The sequence below is a fragment of the Bombina bombina genome, chromosome 5 (genome assembly GCF_027579735.1).
Source record: "Bombina bombina isolate aBomBom1 chromosome 5, aBomBom1.pri, whole genome shotgun sequence".
NCBI classification, from domain to species: domain Eukaryota; kingdom Metazoa; phylum Chordata; class Amphibia; order Anura; family Bombinatoridae; genus Bombina; species Bombina bombina.
The window spans coordinates 193,486,211-193,499,355 of NC_069503.1; the positions used below are offsets into that span (position 1 = coordinate 193,486,211).

Below are 13,145 nucleotides of genomic sequence, written 5' to 3' on the forward strand. Positions count from 1 at the left end.
TAGTCCCTAGAAAATAACTCTACTGTGCATACATTTATCAGCCTGATACCAGTCACTACTACTGCATTTAAGGCTGTACTTACATCATACGGGTAACAGCAGTATTTTCTTAGTCAATTCCATTCCCAGAAAAAATTGTACTGCACATACCTCATTTGCGGTGGACCCCGCATGCTATTCCCATGTTCTGAAGTTACCCCACTCCTCAGAATGTCGAGAACAGCCAGTGGATCTTAGTTACGCCTGCTAAGATCATAGAAAACGCAGGCAGTTTCTTCTTCCAAATACTGCCTGAGATAGAAAAAACAGCACACTCCGGTGCCATTTAAAATAACAAACTTTTGATTGAAGAATAATTAAGTAAAAACTCCAGATCCTCTCGCGACCTCCTTCTTTGTTGAGGGTTGCAAGAGAATGACTGGATATGACATGTGAGGGGAGGAGCTATATAGCAGCTCTGCTTGGGTGATCCTCTTGCAACTTCCTGTTGGGGAGGAGAATATATCCTATAAGTAATGGATGACCCGTGGACTGAACACACTTAACAAGAGAAATTGGGTTCAGTGTCCCTTTAAGAACCATGTTTAAGCTCCAAGTAGGAGCAGAATGTCTAAAGACAGGTCTAATACTAGACAGAGCCTGAACAAAGGACTGAATGTCAGGAAGCTCCACTAGCTTTTTGTGTAACAGTACAGATAAAGCTGAAATCTGTACCTTTAAGGAACTGGCGGCAAGACCCTTATCCAGAATCCTGAATAACATAACCTTATGCCATGGATATCCACGTTCCTCACACCAGGACAAGTAGGTCCTCCACATCTTATGATAGATGCGACGAGTGACAGGTTTCCTGGCCTGAATGAGAGTATTAATCACTCTTCGAAAATCATCTCTTGGCTAAGACTAGGTGTTCAATCTCCACGCAGTCAGCCTCAGAGAATCAAGATTTTGATGTAGAAAGGAACCCTGAGCCAGCAGATCTCTGCGACAGGGTAACTTCCATGGAGGAGACTATGACATTCCCACCAGATCCGCAAACCACCTACGTCCTCCACGGCCATGACGGAGCAATCAAAATAGCCGAAGCTTGCTCCTGTTTGATGCGGCCACTATTTGAGGAAAAAGAGGCAACGGTGGAAAAATGTAAAGTAGGTTGAACTCCCAGGGCACCGCTAAGGCATCCATCAACTCTGCCTTGGGATCCCTGGACCTCGACCCGTATCTGAGTAGCTTGAAGTTGAGTCTGGACACCATGAGGTCTATCTCTGGCGTCCCCCATCTGTTGCAGATCCCTGCGAACACCTCAGGATGGAGAATGTAAGCCACCAATGTCATGTTGTCCGAATGGAATCTGATGAATCGGGACGACCCCAGGGCCTTAAGAGCACTAAATACCGCTTGTAGTTCCAGAATATTTATAGGTAGGCTCGATTCCTCTAGAGTCCATCTGCAGTGTACCTTTCTGGAACCCCAAATAGCTCTCCATCCTGATAGACTTGCGTCCGTGGTCACAATCTCCCAGGATGGTCTCAAGAAGGATGCCCCTGGGACAGCTGTCCCGGATGGATCCACCAAGAGGGACTCCTTCGTTCGGTTGTCCAGAGACATCTGTTGGAATAGATCTGAGTAATCGCCATTCCATTGTCTCAACATGCACAACTAAAGAGGTCTGAGATGGAACCTGGCATATGGAATGACATCTATGCTGGATACCATGAGCCCAATCACCTCTATACACCAGGGCACAGATGTCCTTGAAGAGGTCTTAAGGGCAAGACAGTGGGAAGCAATCTTGCAACGTCTCTGATCTGTCAATAATATCTTCATGGCTGAAGAATCTATTATCATACCCAGGAACTCTTTCATTTGTTTATCTTCCATCCGTGGGATCGAATGAGAAAGAGGAGAGACCTTGAGTGATCCTCCGCGAGACTGCAGGAAGGAACCTGGACCAGTTTATTGTCCAGATAAGGAGCCACTGCAATACCTCTGGCTCTCGCTACCGTGAGCAGCGCTCCCAGAACCTTCGTAAAGACTCTTGGGGCAGTCGCCAGACCAAACGGTAGGGCCACAAAATGGAAGTGTTGGTCCAGAAATGCAAATCTTAAGAACCTGAAGTGATCCGTGTGGATTGGTACGTGAAGGTAAGCATTCTTCAAATCTATTTTCATCATGAATTGCCCTTCTTGAACTAGGGGCAAAATCGACCTGATCGTCTCCATTTTGAATAATGGAACTGACAGAAACTTGTTTAGGCACTTTAGGTCCAGAATCGGGCAAAACGTGCCCTTCTCCTTCGGAACCACAAAAAGGTTTTTTTTTTTTTGTTTTTTTTTAAATATATTTTTTTATTTGAGGTTCATTTAAAGGCATACATCACATAGATAAATTTGTACATCACATGAAATAAAATATCAATGTTACAAAAAACATAATTTATGCTTACCTGATAAATTTATTTCTCTTGTAGTGTGTTCAGTCCACGGGTCATCCATTACTTATGGGATATATTCTCCTTCCCAACAGGAAGTTGCAAGAGGATCACCCAAGCAGAGCTGCTATATAGCTCCTCCCCTCACATGTCATATCCAGTCATTCGACCGAAACAAGATGAGAAAGGAGAAACTATAAGGTGCAGTGGTGACTGGAGTTATAATTTTAAATTTTAGAACCTGCCTGAAAAAGACAGGGCGGGCCGTGGACTGAACACACTACAAGAGAAATAAATTTATCAGGTAAGCATAAATTATGTTTTCTCTTGTTAAGTGTGTTCAGTCCACGGGTCATCCATTACTTATGGGATACCAATACCAAAGCTAAGTACACGGATGATGGGAGGGACAAGGCAGGAACATTAAACAGAAGGAACCACTGCCTGTAGAACCTTTCTCCCAAAACCAGCCTCCGAAGAAGCGAAAGTGTCAAATTTGTAAAATTTGGAAAAAGTATGAAGTGAAGACCAAGTTGCAGCCTTGCAAATCTGTTCAACAGAGGCCTCATTCTTAAAGGCCCAGGTGGAAGCCACAGCTCTGGTGGAATGAGCTGTAATTCTTTCAGGAGGCTGCTGTCCAGCAGTCTCATAGGCTAAACGTATTATGCTACGAAGCCAAAAAGAGAGAGAGGTAGCCGAAGCCTTTTGACCTCTCCTCTGTCCAGAGTAAACGACAAACAGAGAAGAAGTTTGTCTAAAATCTTTAGTTGCCTGTAAGTAGAACTTCAGAGCACGGACCACGTCTAGATTATGCAAAAGACGTTCCTTCTTTGAAGAAGGATTAGGACATAATGATGGAACAACAATCTCTTGATTGATATTCCTGTTAGAAACAACCTTAGGTAAAAACCCAGGTTTAGTACGCAGAACTACCTTGTCTGAATGAAAGATCAGATAAGGAGAATCACAATGTAAGGCAGATAACTCCGAGACTCTTCGAGCCGAGGAAATAGCCATCAAAAACAAAACTTTCCAAGATAAAAGCTTAATATCAATGGAATGAAGGGGTTCAAACGGAACACCCTGAAGAACTTTAAGAACCAAGTTTAAGCTCCACGGAGGAGCAACAGCTTTAAACACAGGGTTAATTCTAGCCAAAGCCTGACAAAAGGCCTGGACGTCTGGATGCTCTGCCAGACGTTTGTGTAAAAGAATAGACAGAGCTGAAATCTGTCCCTTTAGCGAACTAGCGGATAAACCCTTTTCTAAACCCTCTTGTAGAAAAGCTAATATCCTAGGAATCCTAACCTTACTCCATGAGTAACTCTTGGATTCGCACCAATATAAATATTTACGCCATATCTTATGGTAAATTTTTCTTGTCACAGGTTTCCGAGCCTGTATTAATGTATCAATAACCGAATCCGAAAACCCACGCTTTGATAGAATCAAGCGTTCAATTTCCAGGCAGTCAGCCTCAGAGAAATTTGGTTTGGATGGTTGAAAGGACCCTGAATTAGAAGGTCCTGCCTCAGAGGAAGAGACCATGGTGGACAGGACGACATGTCCACTAGGTCTGCATACCAGGTCCTGCGTGGCCACGCAGGCGCTATTAGAATTACCGATGCCCTCTCCTGTTTGATCCTGGCAATCAGCCGAGGTAGCAACGGAAATGGTGGAAACACATAAGCTATGTTGAAAACCCAAGGGGCTGCTAATGCATCTATCAGCACCACTCCCGGGTCCCTGGACCTGGATCCGTAACAAGGAAGCTTCGCGTTCTGGCGAGATGCCATGAGATCCAGATCCAGTTTGCCCCAACGACGAATCAGTTGAGCAAATACCTCCGGGTGAAGTTCCCACTCTCCCGGATGAAAAGTCTGGCGACTTAGGAAATCCGCCTCCCAGTTCTCTACGCCTGGGATGTGAATCGCTGACAGGTGGCAAGAGTGAGACTCTGCCCAGCGAATTATCTTCGAGACTTCCAACATCGCTAGGGAACTCCTGGTTCCCCCTTGATTGATGTAAGCCACAGTCGTGATATTGTCGGACTGAAATCTGATGAACCTCAGCTTTGCTAACTGAGGCCAAGCTAGAAGAGCATTGAATATTGCTCTTAATTCTAGAATGTTTATTGGGAGGAGTTTCTCCTCCTGAGTCCACGATCCTTGAGCCTTCAGGGAATTCCAGACTGCTCCCCAGCCTAGAAGGCTGGCATCCGTTGTTACAATCGTCCAATCTGGCCTGCGAAAGGTCATTCCTTTGGACAGATGAACCGGTGACAACCACCAGAGAAGCGAATCTCTGGTCTCCTGGTCCAGATTTAGCAAAGGGGACAGATCTGAGTAATCCCCGTTCCATTGACTGAGCATGCATAGTTGCAGCGGTCTGAGATGCAGGCGTGCAAATGGCACTATGTCCATTGCCGCGACCATTAAGCCGATTACCTCCATGCACTGAGCTACTGATGGGCTTGGAACGGAATGAAGGACACGGCAAGCATTGAGAATCTTTGATAACCTGGACTACGTCAGGTAAATCTTCATCTCTACAGAATCTATAAGAGTCCCTAGAAAAGGAACCCTTGTGAGTGGTAACAGAGAACTCTTTTCCACGTTCACTTTCCACCCATGCGACCTCAGAAATGCTAGAACTATCTCTGTATGAGACTTTGCATTCTGAAAACTTGACACTTGTATCAGAATGTCGTCTAGGTACGGAGCCACCGCTATGCCTCGTGGTCTTAGTACCGCCAGAAGTGAGCCCAGAACCTTCGTAAAAATTCTCGGGGCCGTGGCTAACCCGAAGGGAAGAGCCACAAACTGGTAATGCCTGTCTAGAAAGGCAAACCTCAGGTACCGATAATGATCTTTGTGAATCGGTATATGAAGGTAAGCATCCTTTAAGTCCACCGTGGTCATATATTGACCCTCTTGGATCATGGGTAGGATGGTTCGAATGGTTTCCATCTTGAACAATGGTACCCTTAGGAATTTGTTTAAGATCTTTAAGTCCAAGATTGGTCTGAAGGTTCCCTCTTTTTTGGGAACCACAAATAGATTTGAGTAAAATCCTTGTCCCTGTTCCGATCGCGGAACTGAGTGGATCACCCCCATGATTAAGAGGTCTTGTACACATTGTAGAAATGCCTCTCTCTTTACTAGGTTTGTCGATAACCTCGAAAGATGGAACATCCCTTGTGGAGGAGAGGTTTTGAAATCCAGAAGGTATCCCTGAGATATAATCTTTAACGTCCAGGGATCCTGCACATCTCTTGCCCAAGCCTGGGCAAAGAGAGAAAGTCTGCCCCCCACTAAATCCGTCTCTGGATAGGGGGCCCTGACTTCATGCTGTCTTAGGGGCGGGAGTAGGCTTTCTGGCCTGCTTGCCCTTGTTCCATGGCTGGTTGCCTTTCCAACCTTGTCTGTAACGAGCAGTAGTTCCTTCCTGTTTTGGAGCGGAGGAAGTCGATGCTGCTCCTGCCTTGAAGTTACGAAAGGCATGAAAATTAGACTGTTTGGCCTTTGGTTTGGCCCTGTCCTGAGGAAGGGCGTGGCCCTTACCTCCCGTAATGTCAGCAATAATTTCCTTCAAGCCGGGCCCGAATAAGGTCTGCCCTTTGAAAGGAATGTTAAGAAGTTTAGACTTGGAAGTTACATCCGCTGACCAGGATTTAAGCCAGAGCGCTCTGCGCGCCTGTATGGCGAATCCGGAATTTTTAGCCGTAAGTTTGGTTAGATGTACTACGGCATCTGAAACAAACGCATTAGCTTGCTTAAGGGTTCTAACTTTGCTCAAGGCCTCATCCAACGGCTCTGTGCGAATCGCCTCTTCCAGAGACTCAAACCAGAATGCCGCTGCAGCCGTGACAGGCGCAATGCATGCAAGAGGCTGCAATATAAAACCCTGTTGAACAAACATTTTCTTAAGATAACCCTCTAATTTTTTATCCATTGGATCTGAGAAAGCACAGCTATCCTCCACCGGGATAGTGGTACGCTTGGCCAACGTAGAAACTGCTCCCTCCACCTTAGGGACCGTCTGCCATAAGTCTCGTGTGATGGCGTCTATAGGGAACATTTTTCTAAATATCGGGGGAGGGGAAAAAGGCACACCGGGTCTATCCCACTCCTTACTTATAATTTCTGTAAGTCTTTTTGGTATAGGAAAACGTCAGTACACACCGGTACCGCATAGTATCTATCCAACCTACACAATTTCTCTGGAATTGCCACCGTGTCGCAATCATTCAGAACCGCTAATACCTCCCCTAGTAACACACGGAGGTTCTCAAGCTTAAATTTAAAATTTGAAATTTCTGAATCCGGTCTCCCCGAATCAGAACCGTCACCGACAGAATGAAGCTCACCGTCCTCATGCTCTGCAAATTGTGACGTAGTATCAGACATGGCTCTCGTGTCATCAGCGCGCTCTGTCCTTAACCCAGAGCTATCGCGTTTGCCCCTTAATTCGGGCATATTATATAATACTTCTTTCATAACATTAGCCATATCATGTAAAGTGATTTGTAAGGGCCTAGATGTACTAGGTGTCTCAATCCTACGCATCTCCCGAGCGGGAGACTCAGGTACTGACACGTGAGGAGAGTTAGGCGGCATAACTTCCCCCTCGTTGTCTGGTGATAGCTTCTTTATCGGTACAGATTGACTTTTATTCAAAGCAATATCAATACAATTGGTACACATCGTTCTATTGGGCTCCACATTGGCTTTTGAACATGATGAACAAACAGTTTCCTCTGAATCAGACATGTTTAAAACAGACTTAGCAATGAAACTAACAAGCTTGGAAATCACTTTCAATAAGTTTACAAGCAATATAAAAAACACTGCAGCGCTTCAAAAATACAGATATAATTAAACAATTCTTAACAAGAAGTGTATTATTAGCAGAGGATTGCACCCATTAGCAAAAGAATGATTAACCCCTCAATACCCAAAACGGATAAAACAGATATCAATTAAGATGTAACGCTTTTAATCACAGTCAGCACATTGTCACAGATCTGCTGTGACTGATTACCTCCCTCACAAATGAAATTTGCAGACCCCTGAGCTCTCTAGAGACGTCCTGGATCAAGGAGGAAGAAGCAGAAAGACTGTGCAATAATTTTAACTGCGCAACAAGGCGCTAAAACAAGGGCCCTCCCACTCCAATCACAACAGTGGGAGCCCCGATATAACGGTTTCCATGCAGAAAAATATGTTAGCCATGTGGAAAAAAAATCATGCCCAAAGCGATTTATCACCAAAGTACCTCACAAAAACGAATAACATGCCAGTAAACGTTTTATTAAAAAACAACATTTTTCAATGTCATACAAAGCTATCACTAAGCCTGCTACCAGTAGCTACCACTGCAGAGAAGGCTTAAGTATTATTTCAGTGTTAACAGTATTTTCTCAGTCAAATTCTAGTCCCTAGAATATAACTCGACTGCGCATACATTTATCAGCCTGATACCAGTTGCTACTACTGCATTTAAGGCTGTACTTACATCATATGGTAACAGCAGTATTTTCTTAGTCAATTCCATTCCCAGAAAATAAAGTACTGCACATACCTCATTTGCGGAGGACCCCGCATGCTATTCCCAGTTTCTGAAGTTACCCCACTCCTCAGAATGTCGAGAACAGCCAGTGGATCTTAGTTACGCCTGCTAAGATCATAGTTAAAAAACGCAGGCAGTTTCTTCTTCCAAATACTGCCTGATATAGAAAAACAGCACACTCCGGTGCCATTTAAAATAACAAACTTTTGATTGAAGAATAATTAAGTAAAAACTCCAGCTCCTCTCGCGACCTCCTTCTTTGTTGAGGGTTGCAAGAGAATGACTGGGTATGACATGTGAGGGGAGGAGCTATATAGCAGCTCTGCTTGGGTGATCCTCTTGCAACTTCCTGTTGGGAAGGAGAATATATCCCATAAGTAATGGATGACCCGTGGACTGAACACACTTAACAAGAGAAAGTACAAACATTAAAAAAAGAATTCTAGGAGATACAGAGTTAATAATATATGTGCCATGTGAAAATTATGGAGATGGAATGCCAATCTTCTAGTAGCTCTCTAAATGGCACTGTAGGTCACTCTTGGGCCATCAAATATAGCCGAAAATATGAAAGCAAAAGGAGGTGGTTTTGACCTTAGGTGACCACTTATGGATCTCAAATAATAGACCTCATTTTTATATATCTTATATCATATATAACTAATAAACTGAAAACATCTTTCACATAACTCTAAAGGCCTCTATTGGGCCTAACCTAGGTAATAACTCAAGGTAAGAAAGAAAAAAAAAATATGTAGTGTTTTCAATTTGTAGGTAATAGTGAAGAATTATAGGGGTGCGGCATAGACTAGATAAGCCGCAAATTTAGCCCTCCTAGACTAGGAGGTATATTATAGATGGAATGGCAGGACTACTAAGCTACAAAATATTGGGGAAACTGGACGCTCTAGGGTCAGTTATAGAAATGCACTATGTAGACATTATAATATGGGCATAATTTTCTAAAGGCGAGTGTTTAGCACAAATATGTCTTGTAAAGCTGGACTGAGAGGTTTTTGTCTAACATGTGGGGAGTCCTTTGCTTAACAGACTGAAATTTAATGTGAGGGGGAAGCTTATAGTCTGAGCATAATTAGTTTTGTCTGGGGGCGTCAATGAATTATACTAGCCTATACCTCTTGCGAAGGGCAGGGCTATGCTCTGAGGAGTGCCTGCATAATATATTGGAGTTATCAGTTTTCTGCTTTACCCATTTTCTCTATTCCCTACTACCATCCTGTGAGTGTTATATAGGTTAGTCTTTGACTAAAGGGGTAAGGGAATTAAGACAATTCTTGAATGTCAAGGAGCTATTATTGTTAAGGCTTGAAGTAAATAATAAGGTATATAACTCACCTATTATCAAAGGATATACCTCAAAATGTGTGAGCTCATAGTATAGTAGGTCTATAACATAACTACTGACATTTTATAAATTTAGTGCACATGGTTTGACCCATCGTATAAGCCTGAGGTCATACTCTATGCTGCTCAGACCACATTTCTCTTTTGCCTCTACAGCTATAATGCTCAGTACGCCACGCTACCTCGGCCGCTGGCAGCGCAGCGGAATGCCTGGCAGTTAGAATATTTGTGAGCCGCGAGGGCAATACTCTTATTTGTTAAAGGAATCAGGCTTATGCCAATGTATGCTATCTAGGCAGTGATGTGTCAATAGGACATGAAATAGTTTACGTGAAGCTATCACTAAGTCCATGTACATGTTATGCTTATGACGGGAGTTGCTTATAGGATATGTGAAGTCTTGCTTATGGATAGCAGTGTGTTACGGTTAAGTAATAGCTTGCCCTGTAAAAAGATGGCCACACCCGCCCCTCACATATACTGACCATTAAAAAAAAGAAAAGAAAAGAGAAAAAACAACAACATCAAAGTTAGCAAAGAGGAAACTCAAACTAAATAATAGCATAAAAACCTTAGAAATGACAACATGAGAGTCTCATCTTAAATTTGTGCATAGGCATCCAGTGAAGACTGTCAAAAGTCTAATGAGAAGACATAATTATAAAGTATAGATCTTGTGTCTCCTACAGAGATTAACCAATTCCAACTTTAATGCGGTGTGATAAAGTGTCCAACCATGAGATCAGACTTTTCTGAGCTCCCTGGAAATTATTTTGTGGAAGATATCTCCTGGCGTAGGGGTTCTTTGGGACAGTAATATCCTTTATCTGAAGCACATGTGGATGTTTCCCGATCTGCGACAGACCAGGGTCTCTGACTTGGGTACTCATCTCTATGAGCTGCAAGATCTCTCTACTCTGTGTATAGGGGGCCCTCCCCACCGCCAACAGTCCAGCACAGCCTCTTAAAGTATAATGTTGCCCACAAACCCCTAAGCCCAGGGGGTTGAACTGCAGAGGTTTACCTGGAGCCTTCGTATGAGAGCACTGTCTTACTATTATGTGGGTCGAGCCTGTTGATCTCCTCTGTGGAATGAACTGGTCTGTAGCATGGGTCGTGGAGCATCGAGCAGGAGGACATTCCGGTTTCACTGTCAGCTTTGTGTGGGGAGTATTGACACCCAGCAACTGAGAGCACTTAGTAGATTCTCTATGTAGGATAGGATGGTAAGCTGAGGCAACATAGAGCAGCGCGCCAAGATCCTTCTGTAGTTTCACATAAGATTGAGTGATCGCGGACCTTACTGCGCACTCCCACGTGTCCACAGCCTGCAAGAGATCCATGTTATGTCCGTTAAGCTCTTCTCTCCTTCAGCACCGGTAGTAACAGTGGTGCGATGCAGATAAGGTTATGATGAGTCCTCTGTGAAAATGTGGACCCTAGAGCAAATTAAACCTGCTACCCCGGGGAAGCCGGGGGGGGTTGCTGTAAACAATCTTTTTTTCTTCAGGCCGCCATTTGAGCCGCTATCTTCTTGTAGGCAATAAAGTTCGTAGTGGTTAGAGGAAAGATGACCTCGGGTGGTATCTGTCTGAGCAGCTAATCTCCCTCTTTCAAAGTATACTTAATAGATGAGGAAAAAATAATTATATAGAACGATATGCCACAAATGATCTCGGGTCTGAGCAGAGCTTATTTTTTTGCAACTTGCTATGGCGGCTGCTAGGACACGCCCCCCACAAAAAGGTTTTAATAATACCTCAGACCTCTTTCTGCTAGAGGGACTAGAACAATTACTCAGAGAGAGGAGAGATCCCTCACACACCCTAGGAAGGCGTCTCTAGGCGGATGGGTCTTAAACCCTATTCTGTAACCCTGGGCTATGACCTCCAGAAGGGTCCTGAACGTCTCTCATCCAGGCCTACGCAAAAAAGAGATAGTCTGCCCCTTCATGCCGATTTTGTCTTGGCTGGTTTCTTGCTCTGCTGGGATTTGTTCCAAGAGTTAGCAGAGTTAGAGTCGTTAATCCGCGTCAGGATGGGTTCGCAGAAAGACTCTCCCTGCATCTCCGGACTCTAAAATTCATCCATGCTCTCACTGAGAGACTGACAGGACTACTTAAAACTCCAGTCCCATTTCGGAGAGTACTACCCTCCATAAGAGACTATTCCGAATCTTCCAACACTACTTCTGCCAACCTACTGTGACAAAAGGCAAAGAATGACTGGGGATGAGAGGAGTGGGGGAGGTATTTAAGCCTTTGGCTGGGGTGTCTTTGTCTCCTCCTGGTGGCCAGGTTCTTTATTCCCACAAGGAATGAATGAATGAATGAATGAATGAATGAATGAGAGAGAGAGAGAGAGTGTGTGTGTGAGTGTGTGTGTGTGAGTGTGTGTGTGTGTGAGAGAGAGAGAGAGAGAGAGAGAGAGAGACAAGCATATTCGTGCTGTATTACTTTCATGGATTTAGTTAAACCCTTATTTTACATTTTAAAGATATAATTACAAAAAAAATTGAGTCCCCTACATCATCTCTAGCCCTAATACATAAGTCATTGGACACATGTGACACTGGTTTGTCCAACTATTTTAGTTAAGAATCAATTAAATATTTGATTCCAGGACTCAACAAAAACAACACTCTAGGGCACTAGAGCAACTGTACAACCAGGGACCTTGTACCGGACAGATTTACACAACTGACTCCCTAAAGTCACTTAAGTGGCTCAAACCAGATACAGATCTGAAACTAAAAAGTCACCGTCACAGACCAATGCATAAGAGAAAGGTATAGGCTTTGACCTAGCTGCTGAACCCTATATTGTTCAGATTCTACTGAAAATGGTGTGCTGTCAAATTTGTCCATTTCTATCTAGTGTGTATCTATAAAGACCTGTACTCTCTCCTCCACTACGTCACGGGCATGTGCGGGTCACAAACCAAGCACCAGGTACAGGGCGTATTGCTTGGCACTCACTTATAACAGTCAAAAAAAAGGAAGCAGGTCACTGTTTTGTAGGATACTGTCAGCAAAGGAGTCTCTCACACAGTTGTACAAGTGCACACACACCCATGCACGCACACCCACCCATGCGCGCACACCCACCCATGCGCGCACACACGTATATATAAAACACAATCATACATGAAATGGTTTGCCTTTTAATTTAGTGGCTAGGTTTTTAGGTATTAAACAGGCACAACAAACTACTTAACTTACTTAACTAAGATAATACAGACTGAGGGAGTTGAGTTGTAAAAATGCAAATGTTTACATAAACCTGTTAAGCTTAGTAATATAAAATTCTGCAATATAAGTAAGACATGATGTGACAAAAGGACTCAGTAAACAACTGTAGTCTCAATCATCACCTAGTACTAGGGGCATTGGCTATAAAAGCAAAAACTGTGCCTTTTTCTATAAACCACATCATTTTTAGATCAGGTGCATGAAACTCTTCATCTACCTGATGGTTATCCATGAGTTCTAATGAAATAAAAATGTTCCCTATACACTAGTGAAAGCAGAAGTACTTCATTCCAACCATGTGCATAGCATTCAATGTCATAACAGTCTAGCCAATGGATCAAATTGGTAGACATAACTTGCATAGACTAGTTCTAAACAGTAAGGATGGATTCTCCACCTAAACCACAAAGCAGCTCATTTAAGGTCAATTTAACTGTATTATGCTGTTTTCCTTCCAGTCCCAACATCAGGTTTTAGTACCTCAAAGGAAATTGTAAGAGTATCTATTTGCATTCCCTTCAGGTGATTG

General features: G+C 43.5%; 1 protein-coding gene across 3 annotated transcripts in view; it reads right to left on the reverse strand.

The window, feature by feature from the left end:
• The window catches only part of LMBR1 (limb development membrane protein 1), a 777,013-nt gene that overhangs the window by 156,077 nt on the left and 607,791 nt on the right, over positions 1 to 13,145 (reverse strand). The window lies entirely within an intron of this gene.